This window comes from Felis catus, chromosome D3 (genome assembly GCF_018350175.1).
Source record: "Felis catus isolate Fca126 chromosome D3, F.catus_Fca126_mat1.0, whole genome shotgun sequence".
NCBI lineage: Eukaryota > Metazoa > Chordata > Mammalia > Carnivora > Felidae > Felis > Felis catus.
In genome coordinates this window covers 33,721,153-33,739,425 of record NC_058379.1, presented here as the reverse complement: position 1 = coordinate 33,739,425, position 18,273 = coordinate 33,721,153, and the positions used below count along the sequence as shown (strand labels likewise).

At 38.8% G+C, this 18,273-nt stretch overlaps 1 long non-coding RNA gene across 1 annotated transcript; it reads left to right on the top strand.

Annotated features, from left to right (window-relative positions):
- The first annotated feature begins 8,568 nt into the window (after positions 1-8,568).
- Positions 8,569-16,721, top strand: LOC109493047. The gene is made up of 3 exons (XR_002147064.3): positions 8,569-9,142; positions 14,929-15,072; positions 15,708-16,721. It is a non-coding gene; the product is annotated as an uncharacterized LOC109493047 (long non-coding RNA).
- The last annotated feature ends 1,552 nt before the right edge of the window (positions 16,722-18,273 follow it).

Sequence of the window (18,273 nt, the reverse complement as noted above, 5' to 3'; positions counted from 1 at the left end):
TGGACTGGGTGGCAACTAAATTAAAGCCCGAGGCCTCATCCTGACATGCTCTGGGATCCAATCTGGACTGCAGATTGCCAACATCAACACTTTCCTGGAACATGCTGGAATTCCAGAGCTCCAGGAGAAGAGCAAGCCAGCTCCAGCGGACATCATAGCCCCCAAAGCATGCAGAAAACTTAACTAGAGCAGTCCGCACCATAGCCCAAAAGGAGCTTTCTCTCAGGAGCTGGTAAGCTATGGCCCAGGGCCCACATCTGCCCCATCGCCTGTTTCATATGGCCTGCAAACTAAGAATGATTTTTACATTTTTAAATGGTTTTAAAAAAATCAAAAGAAGAATAGTATTTCATGATATGTGAAAATGGTATGAAACCCAAACTTCTGTGCCTCTAAATAAAGTTTTATTGGAACACAGCCATGCTCATCTATTTACGTAGTGTCTATGGCTGATTTTGGATAAATCCTAGAGGCCAGTCACTGCAACCAAGAACGCCTTCCCTGCAAAGTCTAAAATATTTGCTTGTCGGGCCTTGTCAAGAGAAATTTTGTTGACCTCTGCTCGAGTTGAACATTATACGGAAGAAATTCATGGCAAGGTTGCCCCATCCCAGTAATCTTTCAAGCTAGAAATGTCCACCTGTTGAAAGTTAATAACCTATAAAACCTTTGAACTGCTTCCAACTATAGCAGCAACCGTATGCACCCTTCCCCTGACCTCTGCCTCCCGCCGTCCTTTAACACCAGGTTCGTTGTGCTGCGAGCTTTTTCTAATCTTGTGGGGTTTGGTCCTGGGTTCCCAGGCACCATGTTGGATGATGTTTCTGCCACTGTTGCGTGGTCAGCACTTTAACACGGGCCACCCTGATCCTCTGACACACAAGGTCACATCTTTTCCAAGTTGTGGGCGCAAGGAAGTGACTTGCTTGTAATAGTTCTGATCATAGAACTAAATAGATAACAATGCGGTAGATGGGGTGGAATTATATTTTATTATTTTCTGTGCAGTTCGATGACTGCTCTTTAGTGAAAAAGCAAACTTTAATGAAAATACTTGCTATTTGGAACCTGTAGAATGATGAATCAGTTAAAAGATTCTATCTTCTCTTACAACACGACCAGTTGTGGAAGTGGTCATTGGTATCATCACCACATTATGGATGACAAAACGTATATAGAATCATGTATGAGATTGAGGATGATTCATGTATGATGAGTGTATGGGGAATCAGGACTTGGCTCTAAGTTTTCTTATCTACCTTCACTCCGCAATGTCTTCATGCCTAACACAATGTTATCCAAAGGAAATGATTTAAGAATTCTAATGATTTGTGATTGTGGCCATAAGCAGCACCCCCGGTACCACGGAGAGCTCACTAATGAGATAGACCAGATGGCAAGTTTTGTCACGGGTTGCATTCACTTGTTATTCAACCATTCGTTCGTCTTTCTAACAAACATTTATTTAGCAACTATTATGTATCCAGAGAGTGAAGCTAAGAAATAAAATGAAATGTTATGTTTGCTACCAAGGATAACCTCACGGAGGACATAGACGATTCAGTCAATGATCATGGTGTTTAAAGAACATAATGGGAACACATAACGGAGTGTAAATCACACTGAGAGAGTTCTGGAGAAAATGGTGCTTGAACTGATTTTGGAGGACGAATGAGGTCTAACTTAACTAAAGAAGGAGATGGCAAATGACAGCCCAGGGATAGTGACTAATGTAGAGAGAATATATAGAGATGGATGTACTGTATATAGAAAAGCTTAGAGGCTTCAAAAGCTTGACTCATTCAGGGAATTTCAAATAGTTTTTTTGGTTGTAGTGGAGGGCGTATTTGGAGAAATTGAGGGAAACAAGACTGGTATCAGGTCAAGAATGGTTACGTGTGCTGGGTGTTGGGTTAAGAAGTTTGAACATTTTCTATAAGCTGAAAAAGCCGCCCAGAGGATTTCAGGCAGAGAAGTGACATAATCAGTCTTGTGTTTTAGGAAGATTATTCTGGTAGCAGAGTAGAATATGAAACACAGTGGGGGCTAACCTATAGCGAGGGAGACCAGCTATGAAGCTATTGCAATAACCAGGTGAGAAGAATGAAAACATGAAAGACAGGCACAATGGGAAAGGAAGGAGCTAGAGGAACAGATTAAATGGTATTGAGGAGGGAAAGAATAAGATGTGGTTTCACTGTGTGTGTGTGTGTGCGTGTGTGTGCGTGTGTGTGTGTGTGTGTGTGTATGCACATGCACACGCACACACAGGAAGGTGGCAGAGCAATATGAATTAGGGGAAGTTAAGGTGGACACCCACAAGGATTGTAACTTACTGAGAACCAACAGAACCAACCTATGGAAAAGGCAAGTCGCCATAGTTCATCACTGGCAATCTTATTCGTCATTCAGAATATACTTACATCTTTTCTTCCTTTTCTCTCCAATTTTGTTGAACTTTTCCCAGTAATTTAATTTCATGCAAGCATTGGTGGCATCAACCAGAGTTTATTGCTCATTGGTTTTCCTTTTTGTATCTTATGTTAAATACCCATTTTCTCTACTGAGAATGAGAACAATTAATTAGTCATTATAACTGCTTTAGTTGTCACTGTGATTGATCTTTTTCATAGACACACAGAAGCTATATCTTTTCTCTGTAAAGACCTACACTCAATATGCAAAGCAACAGACTTTTCTTTAAATCAACACAGGATCATACCTCCTTTAATACCCTTCTGGTTGTATCTGATTTTCTTTATTCAGCGGGATCACTCTGCCCTGACGGGGAGATTTTCTGTCAGCTTTAATTTTTTCCTTCCTTCTTGGCTTACATCAAGACACATTTGTTGAACAACTTATAGGTTGTATAAAAGCAGAAAATTTAGTGGTAAACCTAAAAGATCTTGACCCTCATTGATTTTATGCTCCAGAAGATGAATAAACAACAAGTATGTAGATTCCTTAAAAGACCCTATCAGATAACAGTGGCTGATATGAAGGGAATAGGTAGGATGTTGTGATAGAGGTTAACCATTAGGAGGGAAAAAAAGTCAAATGAACTTTTCAGAGGTCTCTTTGGGATGTTGACATTTGAGCTAAAACTATACAATATGTTAAGGAACATTCCAGATAGGTGGAAGAATAAATGAAGAGGTGTGTAAAGACCAGTGTGGCTTGTGTGTACTGGGAGATTAGAGAGGTATGTGTGACTGATCATGCTGGACCTTGTGGCCCAGGGTGAGAGTGAATGTTGCATTAAAATAATTTAATTGGGGCGCCTGGGTGGCTCAGTCGGTTAAGCGTCCGACTTCGGCTCAGGTCATGATCTCACGGTCTGTGAGTTCGAGCCCCTCGTCGGCTCTGTGCTGACAGCTCAGAGCCTGGGGCCCGTTTCAGATTCTGTGTCTCCCTCTCTCTCTGACCCTCCCCCGTTCATGCTCTGTCTCTCTCTGTCTCAAAAATAAACATTAAAAAAAAATTATAAAAAAATAAAAAAATAAAATAAAATAATTTAATCATACAAATATAATCATTTAAGCATATAAAACCATTATGCTGGGGCCCTGGCTGGCTCAGTCAATATAGCATATGACTCTTAATCTTGGGGTAATGAGTTCAAGACCCACTTTGGGCATAAAGATTAAAAAAAATCCATTATACTATTTTGAGTAGAGAAATGATATAACAATTGATTTCTTTTTTTTTTTTTTTTCTGAGAGAGAGAGAACATAAGCAGGGAAGGGGCAGAGAAAGAGGGAGAGAGAATGTTAAGCATGCTCCTCCACGTTCAGCACTAGCCCCATGTGGGGCTTGATCTCACGACCCTGAGTTCATGACCTGAGCTGAAATCAAGAGTCTTTGCTTAACCAACTGAGAACCCCGTGATTTCTATTTTAAAAGCTTAGTTGACGGGGTGCCTGGGTGGCTCAGTTCATTGAGCGTCTGGCTCTTGATTTTAGCCCAGGTCATGATCCCAGAGTCGTGGGATCAAGCCTGGTGTTGGGCTCTTTGCTGAGGGTAGAGAGGAGCTTGCTTGGGAGTCTCTCTCTCTCTTCCTCTGCCCCTCTCTCCCACTCTTGCACATGTGTTCTCTCTCTGTCTCTGACACAATTAAGGTCTATTTTGGCTGTAGAATTGAAATGACTTGAGACACTGGATGAATAATGATGCTATTTACTGAGATGTAGAAGTCTGGAGAAAAGAAAGTGGACAGAAAAAAATCAGGAGTTCTATTTTGGGTACATAATGTTTGAAGGCTCTATTGGATATCAAAATATTATACTAAGTAAATAGTATGACCTAAAAGTAAACCCAAAAGAAACTGGAAAATAAACATGATAAGCTGTCTTTGTGGCTGCTTTAGCAGGAGTTATTGGCATTAAGAACCAAAAGGATTGGGTTTTAATGACCACACAAAGATAAGAGTTTGGTTATGTCATGTGAAATAAAGCTAATTACTGGGTCTGAGATCCTTATATGAACCTTGGACTTTTGGAACACCATACCATCAGTGAAACTGTGAATAAAAAATTGCATTTTGGCATAGTGAGATGACAAATGAATTTGTTTATTCCAGCCTGAGTTCTGGAAACAAAAAAAAAAGGATTATATCTGAGAATTTGCAACCACAGGCCTATCCTCATGTGGTTTGTGGTTTGAATGTATATTGCTTACTTGACCATAGACTAAGCAATTAATTTTGCATTTCATTAAAACTTATTCGAGCAAGTCAGCAATAACATTCAAATCGCATGAAATAAAAAATAACACAAAAACGCATTCCTTCTACCCTCTAGGTCATCCACGTTGTCGCCAATGGCAAGATCTCATCCTTTTGTATTGCTGACCTAAAGTGACATTGTGTGTCCACTATACCCAAACTAAAAAATTAAAAAAAAAAAAAACCCTAAACACCCGTTTCCCCCAGTGCATTCATTTGGTGAGAACCCAGTATCTATCAAGGTAAGAGATGAAAGAAAAAGCCCTGCCTTTCCTGAGCTCAGCCTTCTAGACAGAGAAAGTTCCCTTCTAGACAGAGAAAACCAGAAAACCTGTCTTCATTCTGAATCCATGTAGGGAGGGGCAGGGGATACTTTATGTGTCACCTGGCTCTTCCTACTTAGTTCAGCTTAATGTCCGGGCCAACTGGACATTCTCTGTTAAAATTCCAAACTTTTCGTTCTTTCTTCTATGGGGGTTTGTTGGTTGGCTGTTTCAAAATTATTTCTTAAACCCAGTTAGCTGGAGCTGTTAGTGGTTGATTTGTTTGACTAGCATCTGTTTTAAGATCTTTATTATGAAATCGACATCTTTTTCTCTCAGTAAGGCATTAGGTGCCAAAGATAATTTCCATATTATTTTTCTTTCTTCTGGGTTTATTCCAAGAAATTCCTTACCTTGGACGAAATGGAAGTTGTTTTTTTTTTTTTTTTTTTTTTTTTTTGCAGAACAACACAGCAAAACTGACATAATAAAAATACGAATAGTTCTATGCCTGGCAGAATGTGGTTATTATATACAAGTACATAATAAAGAAATATTCTATAAAGAAATAGAGACCTCCAGACCTGGATGGTTTCATGGGTGAATTCTAGGAGTATTTGAGGTAGGAGTAATACCAATTTTACACAAATTCTTTCAGAAATTTCTCATGGAAAAGGAACACTCCTTAACATTTTTATGAGGCTAGCATAACTGCAATATTAAAACCAGACAAGACTATAACAAGCAAATCAAAGAGCAATATCCACTATGAACATAGGTGCAGAAGCCCTTAAAAAATGTTAGCAACATATCCAGCAATATTTAAAAAGGATAATACATTAAGATAAAGTGGGGTTAATCCCAGAAATACATGATTAACTTAACATGAAAATCAGTGTAACTTGCCACGTTAACAGAACGAAGGTGATAACACAGATGATCAACTCAATAGAAGGCACAAAAATAATTTAATAATATCCCATACCCACTGTGATAAAATCCTCAGTGGAAGAATAAAAAGTATATAAATTCCACTACATGAAACAACATGGATCTCAGAGGCAATTATGCTGAATAAAATAAGCAAGACACAAAAATAATCAACAGAATATATTTTTATGATGTTCTATAGTAATAGAAATTAATATAGTCATTGCCTCGGGGACGAAGGAATTGATTGGAAGCAGGAGTGAGGAAGATTTCTAGGCTGAGAGAAACGGTCTGTATCTTGATCTGTGTTAACGGTTACACCAGTTTACACATGATTCAAAACTCATTGAACTGTGCACCTAACTCATGTTTCCTTCACTCTATGTAAGTCCCATGTCACTGGACACATAGGTGAATAAAAGGAAGTCCAGATAGATGATATATCTGGGGTTCATGAAAAGAATTAATTTAAAACATTTTGGAAGATGTAGGTCGCCAAACCAGCGAAAGAGAAGTCTTGCAAATAAAGTCTCCCTGAGCGTGATAACAAGCCCAAATTATAGGACAACTGAGAAAATATACCATGAGCAAGTGTTGCCTGAAAATAAATGCTTCCAATCTGGAGCTCCCGTAGAGTGTCTATCAAGTATACACATCAAGTATACATCAAGTGTATAGATATCACTTGTATAGACATCAAGTGTATAGACATCAAGTGTCTATCAAGTATACACATGGAAAACAATCAAGAACAAAACCAAGAAAGAAAAAAACATGAGGAAAAATAAGTCCACGAACAAATAATAAATATATTTGATAGAAATAATCTATAAATGAAAAATATATTATTTGAAACTAGATCTCAGTTGACATACGCAATTGAAGGGAAGGCAGGAAATTGGAAGACAGGGATGAGAAAATTTACCAGAACACAACACAAGAGCTCAAGAGATTAACAATATGTAACTGAGGTAAAGGGACCAGGTAAATAGATTTAAAAGGTCCAGAGTACAACACATAGAAATCATCTTGCTTAGAAGGAAGGCAGGAGAGGTAATATTTTTAAAAACGTTTGGTAGTTTTCCAAAATCAAAGACATAAATTCATCAGTTCAAGAAGCATGAGACTTAAGCATGATTAAAAAAAATAATTATGCCCCTAGGAATATTGAAGTGAAACAAGAACATCAGAGACAAAGGAAAGATCTTTTTTAAAAAAAGTTTATTTATTTTGAGAGTGAGGGAAGGGGGGAAAGGCAGAGAGGGAGGGAGAGAGAGAGAATCCCAAGCAGGCTCTGCACTGGCAGTGGACATCCCAAAGTGGGGCTTGAACCTGAACTGTGAGATCATGACCTGAACCGAAACCAAGAGTTGGATGCTTAACCCACTGAGCCACCCAAGCGCCCCATGAGAAACGATTTTATAATAAGTAATGAGAGAAGGACTTTTAATTTTCTTTATTACTATTATAAAATAAATAAAAACCATGGTAAATAAATTTTCACTTTAGAGCACCTACTTGGAGTTGAAATATTTTTTTTTCTCAAGAAATGGAATTTTTATCCTTTACTCAAATACATTTGCCCATTGAAGGGGGTAAGGGGTCCTGACCCCTATACAGTTGAAAATACACATATAACTTTTGACTCCCCTCAAATTTAACTGCTAATAACCTACTATTGATGGAATCCTTCCCAATAACATGAAGTGAGTTTACACATATTTTGTATGTTACCTGTGTTATGTAGGATATATTCTTACAATGAAGTAAGCTAGAGAAAAGAAATGTTATTAAGAAAATTCTGAGGAAGAGAAAATGCAGTATTGCACTGTAGTTATTGAAAACATTATCCTTATATGAGTAGACCTATACAGTTTGAACCTGTGTTGTTCAAGGATTTGAATTGTAGTAAAGTCATGGTTTTCAAAAGGTGCTTGAGAAAATATTATTTCTTGCTCCAGAATTTTCTGACTTCAAACTCCTGCTATCAGATATTCATAAAACACTTTGATAGACATATAGAGCAAAAATAAATACACAGGTAATCAAACAAGCAAGAAACAACATAGAACAAAGATAATAATGACGATATGCATGGGAATAAAAAACAGACAGGAAGAAGGTAATTAGGTATGAATCAAATTAAAATCTTACACTATTTGGGACTAAGGTAAGGATATTTAATAACTTTATAGAATGTTAATCAACTATATGTGTATGAAAATTTAAGGATAAATACTAAAAAAGTGAGATTTTTAAACACCATTCTCTCAGAAATAGTTTAAGCACAAAAGAAATGAGTCAGAATGAAAACCACTTGAAAAACAAATGTGATTCAACACACGCGTGCACTCCGGATTTAAACCACACTCTTTTCAAGCACTCAAGGAATATTTATAAAAATAGACCTGTGGGAGAGCGCAAAGCAAATCTGAAAAGAGAGCACAAATCTAGTAAAATCTTATCTGATCACAGTGCCGCGAAGCTAGAAATCAATAACAAAATAGAGTTCATTCCCCTCTACTTTTGAAGATTTAAAACAAATACTTTAAGTCATGAATCAAAGTGATAAGAATGAAATTTAAGAAATATTTAGAACTAAATGGTTACGCAAAGAGGGGAAATGATTCCTCCCATAGACAATAATTATAAAAACTGGAACAAAATGGACACTGGCCAAAAGCAGGCAGAAAATTGCGACAAGTTGACTCATGAATGACTATTACAGTACGGGGTAAAACAAAACAAAACAAAAACCTGTGAGTTAATGTACCTGGGACCACTCCACAATCCCCTTCCCTAGTCACACACTGGCATCAGTGACTTGAAGGGGAAAATGATAGCTTCGCAGGGCAGCTGGACATTTTAAGGGAAAATTTGAAAGCAAGAGAACCACAGAAAATCTAAAATAAAGTCTGAATAAAATAAAGTCTGAGCATGAACCTCCGTTCAAATCACTGGCTGAGCACGAAACTACACACGCACCCAACAATTCCAGACAGCTGCAAGAAAAAGCAGGCAGCATTCGCAGGAGGAGTCCATACTTGCCAGTCACAACTGCCTCTGGTAAGAGTTTTGAGTTTTCATGCCTTTGACCTAGTGTATTTCCCAACATACATAGTTCCTGCCGCAGAGAGTGACAATCCTACTGGCTTCAGGTGTCATGACACGGAACTTAGGTCTGGCACAGCAACGGGAAATGTAAGAAACAAAAGCCGGAATCGGGGTAAGTACCCAGCAGATAAACCTCACAATGTGAATGTAGACTCTGCACAAATCTTTGGCTGATTACTAACCTACACAGGTGTAGGGGGGGTCCCTCCAGGGGCCAAGCTAAGAAAGCAACAGAGGGATACGCGACTCCAGCGGATGCAAGATATCAGCTGCTGTACGTCACGCGCCTGAGAGATTGCACAGCTTGTTTCCAGGCAAATTAACTGCCTCTTAGAACAACCACAACAATAGCAAAAGCAAAACGAGCCTGAGAAAAATAGGACCAATACCGGGGTTTGGACAATGTAGAATGTATTGTCTATAGTGTGGAGTTTTCAACCCAAACCCACTTGATATGCATTGGTCACGGCCCGGGGAGGTTACAAAGAGTGCTGAACGTGACCGACATTTATTCTGGATGTGGGTTCGGTTATGGAAGCAGTTGCTTCTAATATTATCCGATGATTAGAACAGAAAGTGTCGGGGCGCCTGGGTGGCGCAGTCGGTTAAGCGTCCGACTTCAGCCAGGTCACGATCTCGCGGTCCGTGAGTTCGAGCCCTGTGTCAGGCTCTGGGCTGATGGCTCAGAGCCTGGAGCCTGTTTCTGATTCTGTGTCTCCCTCTCTCTCTGCCCCTCTCCTGTTCATGCTCTGTCTCTCTCTGTCCCAAAAATAAATAAACGTTGAAAAAAAAAATTAAAAAAAAAAAAAGAACAGAAAGTGTCATTTCAGTTTAGATCCTCTGCTTATATATCTTCATATCAAGGAGCCCATGTCACTGAGGAGGCAGGGCAAAAATGGGCTAAAAATACCGCATACAATGGAGTTATCACATATAATGCTATTCACAAAGCAGTGGACTATTAGAAAACTATAATGGGCAGTTAAAACATCTGCTTACTGAATTGGTGGTGAGGGGAAGTTAAAGGGATGGCTTGAATTTCTATCTGTATGTGTGGCATCAAGGAGGATCACCATCAGATCAACTGTAAGATACATTGGGAAATACGGAGAAAAGAGGAAAGGATATAGTAATTTACATAAGTATCTTGTCTACTTCTTAAAAAACTCTTTTTGCTTAATATTGTAGATTATGATGTAGGTTGCATCTACAATTTCTATTATAAAACACAAGAAAATGGCAATGCTTTTGAATACAAGTACCTAAATTTTTAAGGACATGAAAGCTGTCAACTTTCCTTACTCATCTAAGATTAACATCATAGCTTTCTTTATTCTTTTTTAATATCTATTTATTTACTTATTTTGAGGGAGAGACAAAGAGAGGGTGTGTGCGAGGCAGGGAGGGGCAGAGAGAGAGGGAGATAGAGAATTCTAAGCGGGTTCCAAACTGTCAGTGCAGAGCCCCACGTGGGGCTTGATCTCATGCATCGTGAGATCATGACCTGAGCCAAAATCAAGTGTCAGACACTTAACCAACTGAGCCATGCAGGTTCCCCTTAGTCTCTTTCCTATCTAGAATATGAAGCAATTCTACATGCCCACATTTATCCAATTCTACCAGGAACAACTGGGAATGGATTAAAGGGGAAGCATAGGTTTGATTGTGCCCCCAGCTTTCTGGTTCAACCTTTTTGCCGAGATCAGTAGTTCTACTATATTGGGGAAAATGTAGGTGAAGAATAATACTAAATGGGAAGAAGATGAAATGATTACCGAGGGAAAGAGAATTAGTAAGTGTAAAAGACAACATTGCTTTCGTGTCTAAGAGAGGTTCGGGACAAGAAAATAATATTTTCTTTTAGTTATGTACTCAGATGCCTAATTCAAAACAAAAACAGAGTTATTTGACTGGATAAAAATTAGTAGCAAGCTATATACATTTTTTAAAGAAATGCACTTTGGATACAAAAGGATAAGTAGGTTGAAAGTAAAAATAATGGAAAAAGATATATTATAAAAATAGTAAGAATAAAAAAGCTGAATGGTCTATATTAATATCAGAAAAAAATAGACTTTAAGATAGGGAGCATTGCTAGAGAGTGATATTTTATAATGATAAAATAGTCAATTCAGAAGAATGAAATAACATATATAATATTAATATAATAGTATATATACATGTCTGTCTTTATATGTCTTTTTAACAGAGCCAAAAATATATGAAACAAAACTGTTAAAACTAAAGGAAGAAATGGAAAAAATCCTATTTGGAAATTTCAACACTTTTTTTTCTCTGTAATAGATAAAAATAAACAATCAGTAATAATGGAGACTTGAACAACACGATCAAACACTTCAATTGGAATGACATTTTTAGGGGTGCCTAGGTGACTCAGTCAGTTAAGCTTCCAACTCTTGATCTCGGCTCAGGTCATTATCCCAGGGTCATGGGATCAACTGTCAGCACTACTTGGGATTCTCTCTCCCTCTCTCTGCCCCTTCCTTGCTCACATGGTTTCTCTCTCAAAATAAATCAATAAACATTAAAAAATGACATTTTTAGAACACCCTACCCAACAATGGACAAAATTTCAAGTGCACGTGAACACTGACCAACATAAATCATATGCTGAGACACAAAACCAATCTCAACTAAAGTAAAAGAATTGAAATCATAGCTTATGTTCTATAGTCACCAAGGAATGAAATTACAAATCAGTAACAAAAAGATATTGAGAAAATCTCAATATTTGAAAATTAAGCAACACATTTGTAAATAATTCACTGGCCAAAGAAAAAATAACAAGGGAAACTAGAAAGTATTTTAAGTTAGATAGCAACAAAAGTAAACATATCAAACATTGTTAGATGAAGCTAAAACAGTGTTTTAGAGAGTTCATTGATTCCCTTGGTATTTATATTAAACAAGGAGGTAAGACCTAACAACAATGATCTAAGTTTTCATCTGAAGAAGGTAGAAAAGGAGAGCATATTAAACCACAAGAAATTTATAATATCAAGAGTAACAGAGGGGAGGGACATCAAATCAGTTTCTAAGATGAAAATTTAAATAGGGGACTATTATAGGAGCCTCAATGAAATGATTGTATTTCTTGAAAAATCAATACTAACTGAAGAAGAAACAGATGCCTGAATTGTCCTCTGTCAATGAACGAAATGGACAATCTTCCCAAATTGAAATCTCCAGACTCAAATGGTTTCACTGGTGAATTCTGGGTGGCTCGGTTGATTAAGTGTCTGACTCTTGATCTCAGCTCAGGTCTTCACCTCACGTCTTGATCTCAGGGTTGGGAGTTGAAGACCCACACTGGGCTCCATGCTGGACGTGAAGCCTACTGAAAAAAAAATTAGGAAGAAGGAATACTAAAGCTACAAGTGCTTTTGCATGCCATTGAGGCAAATTAACCCTTCTCAACTCATTTTATAAGCTGAGTGTACTCTCATACCAAAGACAGATAAAAAAAATTACACAAATAGAAGATAGAGAAAAATATCCCTCATGAATATGTATGCAAAAATCCTTAACAAAAAATGTTCAAATCATATTATTAAATGTATAAGAAATAAGTTATGAAAAATGTTTAATCTTAATAATGCAAGGTTGTTTTAATTCTGAAAATCAACAAACATATTTCACTATATTCTCATTTATATTCTCTTTTCTTTTATATTGGAATAAAAGAGACAAAACATGATTTTTCTCAAGAGGCATCAAAAAAGCATGTGGTAGAATTCAACACAAGCAATAAAAGCTCTCAGCAAACTAGTAATAAAAAATAATTTCCTCAACCTGATGAAAGATAGTTATGATAAATTTACAAGTAACATCATGTTTAATGGTGAAAGACTGAATACTTTGTACGTAAGATCAAGAACGAGACTCAGCGTTCTTTTGACATTGTCCTGGAAGTCCTATAAGGAAAGAAAAAAGTAAAAGGAATGCAGATTGGAAATGAATAAAATTAACTTTGCAACAGGATTGTGTGGGCAGCAAATCTAAAGAAACACAAAAAAAGAAAAAAAGTGGTTTGGGGCAGGTAGCAAAGAACCGGTTGAGGTTAAAAATTCAGTCACATTTCGGGGTGCCAGGGTGGCTCAGTTAGTTGAGCCTCCAACTTTCGGCTCAGGTCATTATCTCATAGTTCCTGGGTTCGAACCCTGCATTGGGGTCTGAGCTATCAGCACAGAGCCTGCTTCCGATTCTGTGTCCTCCTCTCTCTCTGCCCCTCCCCTGCTCGCTCTCTGTCTATCTCTCTCTCAAAAATAAATAAACGTTAAAAAATTTTAAGAAAATGTTTATGACCTTGGGGTAGGTAATAATTTCTTAAGTACAGTCCTAAAATATGGACCATGAAAGACATAAAAAAGATCCTTTGGATTTCATAGAAATTTAAACCTTTTTTTCTTTAAAATTAGAAAACTTCTCAGGCTAGAATAAATACTTACCAAACATATATCTGAAGAAGGAGTCTTATCCAGAATATATGTTTTTAAATGCTCTCTACTAAAAAATAAGAAGCTACAAGCCATTTTAAAAATTAGCAAAGGACTTAAACAGGCATTTCACAAAAGAAGGTGTACAAAGGGCCAATAACACATGATAAGTTGGTCAATTTTACTAGTTGCCAAGAAAATGAATATTAAAATTACTAGACACTCTCCAGAATAGCTAAAATTAAAAAATAAAACACGAATTTATAGTACCAGCTGTCAGCAGGGATTTGAAACAACAGTAACTCTCATAAATTACTTGTGGGAAAATGGTACGGCCATTTTGTTCTTTTTTTTTTTTTTTTTTTTTAGAGAGAGAGAGAAAGAGAGAGAGAGAGTGAGAGCATGAGCAGGGGAGGGGCAGAAAGAGAGAGGGAGAGAGAGAATCTTAAGCAGGCTCCTGCAGGGCTCTATCTCACGACTGTGAGATCATGACCTGAGCTGAAATCAAGAGTCAGATGCTCAACCGACCGAGCCACCCAGGTGCCCCAGTACAGCCACTTTGGAAAACAGTTTTGCAGTTTGTTTTAAAGTGAAACATATAGTTATCATGTGATCAGCAGTTACGATTCTAGGCTTTCACCCATGTCTGCACTACGTCTTGTATGCGAATATCCACCCCAGCATTATTTACTAGAATCAAACTGGAAACAATCCAAATGTCCATCAACCGGGGAATAAAGAAAAAAATGGGGTGTATTCATAAACTGGAATAAATAGCAATAAAAAGTAATGAAATTCTATACGAAAACTATACGAAATTCTATAAAAGGCAAAATCAGAGTGAACAAAAGTAGATTGGTGTTTGTCTAAGAATGGGGTGGCAACCGGGATGGGGAGACAGGCAAGGAGGGGTGATAGCATGAGGCAGTGAGGGAGATTTCTGGGTGATGGAAGTGATCTACATCCTGAGTGTGGTTGTGGTTACATGACTGAACTCATTTGCCCAAACTCATTAAGCTATCCACTTAAATGATCACGCCTCAATAAAGATGTTTAAATGAGGGAAGCTAGAAAACTCTAGAATGATGAAAATACTGACTATTTTAAAAACCTGGGTTTCAGCTGGTGACACTTCCAGAATTTTGTATAGATTCAAAATGTTATACTGTAGAAAAAAAAAAAGGTTTGCAAAGTAGGTGCTCTTTATCGTGATTCACCGTCATATGATGTGAAATAAGATAAATCCTCGCAGGAAAAGTGGTAATCAGCTCTTGCGGTACCTTTGAACACTTAGTGCTGGGACAAGGTGGCCTTGGGGCATTTCTCCTAGAGGCGCTTCGATCAGAAACGTTCTCATGCTGCTGTACTTCTTTGGGTGAGTTCTTCTGAGGAATGAACTCAGTCTTGTGAACTGGCTTATTGTTCTTGTCACTGGAAGCAGGGAGGGAGAGCGCCCTGGGAGGAGTCCCCTGGACACAGAAGAACGTTCTCTCCTCTTGATGCGTCAGAGAGAAGAGGCTGAACCGAGGAAGTGATGGTGGAGATGGAAAGAAGGTGGTTTCGTAGGGGGAAGGTCAGTCACTGGGTAAGTGGTGAGTGCATGTGCATGTGTAAATCAGAGGATTCGAGAATTAATTCCAGGTTTTTGCTTTGGGAGGACAGCTGGAGTAGTGGGGTGATTTGCTGAGGAAGACTCCTGGAGGAGAAATCCATTTGGTGGGCACTTTGGGCAGATGGAGGAGTGAGGTGGTCCAGCCCTACGTCCACCTGGTCCAGCGGGTGGTCCTCCATATGTCATTGGCGGTGAGGGTGAGGGGAAGGGGAGAAGAGCCCCAGCAGAAACACTTGAGATTCACCCATGCACATGCACATGACGTCACTGAAGTCGTTTGTATGGAGGAGATCCCAGCAGGAGAGGAGGTGGGGGGTGGGCGGTGGAAGCCACAACCGAGACTAAGAAGGAGAAAGCGGGAGAGAATGCAGAGGAAAGTGGGGAGGTCGTAACTGTGGTCCAGCCAAAGGAGTGGCGTGGAGCTCAGGACCCCTGGTTAGCTTTCATTGACTTGGGATCGGTTGCTTCACGCCTCTGGACCTCAGTTTCCTCATCATGATGGTTTTGGGTTAGGCCACCTCTTAGATCCCTTCTATTTTTGAAGTTCTGTTCCCTGTTGGCAAAGCAGCTTACACTCACTTGGGGCTGTCTGTCTTTGTACGAAACAGGCCAGCGTGCACGTGCAGGCACAAACACCTCAGAGAACAAACAGCACTTCTGTCAACGCGGTCTGTCTCAAGAGAGTGGCATAAAAAGATGAAACCAATCGGTTAGTTGAACGCAGTGTCGGAAACATTCTGTTGCCCCAGCAAACCGCACGGAGTGTTGACGAAGCGGGAATGTAGGCGGCTTCCTCCGCAGACACCGAGGGGTTGGAGGGGGGGAGATGCCCTGCGGCCCTGGCAGCCTGCCCAGCGGACACCAAGTGAGCCTGGACCGTGGGAAGTGTCACTGGACGGTTACACAGATAGAGCAGCACCCCCTCCTACCATGGGGGATGCATTCCAAGACCCCCGACTGGATGCCCAAAACCTCAGATAGTACTGAACCTTATGTATACTGTTTTTTCCTACACATCGCACCTGTGATAAGGTTGAATTTATACATTAGGCACAGTGAGGGATGACCGACAGCGACTAATAATAACATAGAAGAAGTATAACGATAAACTGTAATGAAACTTACGTGAAGGTGGTCTCTGTCTCTTATTGTACTGTACTCACCCTTGCTTCTTGTGATGCTGTGAGATGAGAGAATGCCTACGTGCTGTGATGAGGGAGGGGAATGACGTGGGTGTATGACATAACTCTAGGCGGCTATTGACCTTCTGACTATACATTAGAATGAGGACCATCTGCTCCCAGATGGAGATTGACCAGGGGTAACTGAAACTGTAGAAACCGAAACCATGATAAAGGGGACTACTGTGCACAGGAAGCCAAGAAGCCTCCTGGGCCCATGTACCTGTTGTCCTTTGGGAAGCTTTTATATTTTAAATATAAAATAGAGCTACATTTATGGCTGAATACTATTCCATTGCACATGTATGCTATCGCGTGTGTAATCTAAAAGAGTCAAACTCATAAAAAACAGAGTAAAATGGTGGTTGCCAGGGGATGGGCGTGGGAGGGTAAGACTGATGATGTTTAAGGGTATAAACTTGGGGGCGCCTGGGTGTCTGACTCAGTTGAGCGTCGGCCTCTTGATTTCAGCTCAGGTCATGAACCTGGGGTCCCAGGATCAAGCTCCACATCTGGCTCTGTGCTGAGAGTGGAGCCTGCTTAAGACTCTCTCTCTCTCTCTCTCTCTCTCTCTCTCTCTCTCTCTCTCCCTCCCTCCCTCTGACCCTCTCTTCTGCTCACATACTCTCTCTCTCCAAATAAAAGAGTACAAACTTGTAATGAGCAATAAATAAGCCAAAGCTCTAACGCACAGCATGATGAATATGGACAATACTGTGCTATAATTATGTCATGCGATAAATATCGCTACAATGGCAAATACCTTACAACATGTAAACGTATGAAAGTAACATGTTGCACACCTTAAATTTACACAATATCAAATACATTCAATGAAAATTTTTTGATACCAGAAAAAAGCTATGTTGTTACCTTCAGCTTTTAGCTCACTGATTAATGGGTTCAAGCCCACACCTACCTGGCATGCTGCTGAAATTTGTTTGTCATAAATTTACAATTGCTTTCAGTAAAACACCCAGCGGAAATGGATGAGAAATTTAAAGGGGATTTTCTATTTTCTTAGGATAGCTTACCCTCCTTCACATTGCCTCACTTCTCTTAACATGTTTCCATTATTAATGAATGATTTTCCAGAGTTATTACCACATATTCTTATCAATTGATAAAATCATCAGCATCATAATACTATAATAATCATGTTTTTTTCTAAGGTCACATGATGATTGTAGACCTGCATAGTGATTATGCTGTCTCAAAGAGAATATGTAATCTCAACAGACTGTCAGAGTCCATGAACTACGTGTTTTGGGCACACCATGCGGTCTTTAATAATTTCCTTGAAATGGTGTGAATTTGAAGATTCCTGACCCTTCTTCCTGCTGTGGCCTCATTCACCAGGCTAGTCTGGTTTGTCTTCTGAGCCTCCAAGTCTCCTTTGCTAAGTTAATAAATAAATAAGTAAATAAATAAATAGTAATTAAAATAATAATAAAAACTCCCCAAGGACTCGGTCTAAATACCAGGTGAAACATGAAGAAGCTTTGAGTTCTTTAAATAACTAGAAAATGTAGAGGTAAAAGTCTTTGCGTTATGTCTAACTGCAGAGTATTATGAAAAGCAAATAGAAACCCAGCATTATGTGGATAAGAAGGCCTGGTCTACTGAGTTTTAATCTTACTCTGCTATTTTTCTGTGGTCATATTGAACATGTTATGTAATATATTTTTTCTTCAGATCCCTCTGGTAAAATAAAAGGAAGTAGTAATGCTCTATTTTTTTGTTGTTGTTGTTGTTGCAATATGAACATAAATAACATTATTTATGACTGTCAAGAAAGGTGAAAGTATGAAGTCTATAAACATCTAAAAGAAGTAACAGGACATCGTACTGGGTCACTCCAGGATCTATACTTAATTTTACTAGACAGTTTTAGTATAACATAGTGAGCGTGCGGAAAGTCAAAGATCATCCAAAATGCAAAATTAGATTGTCCATCTGTTATGGACTGAGTTATGTCTTCCCCAAATGTATA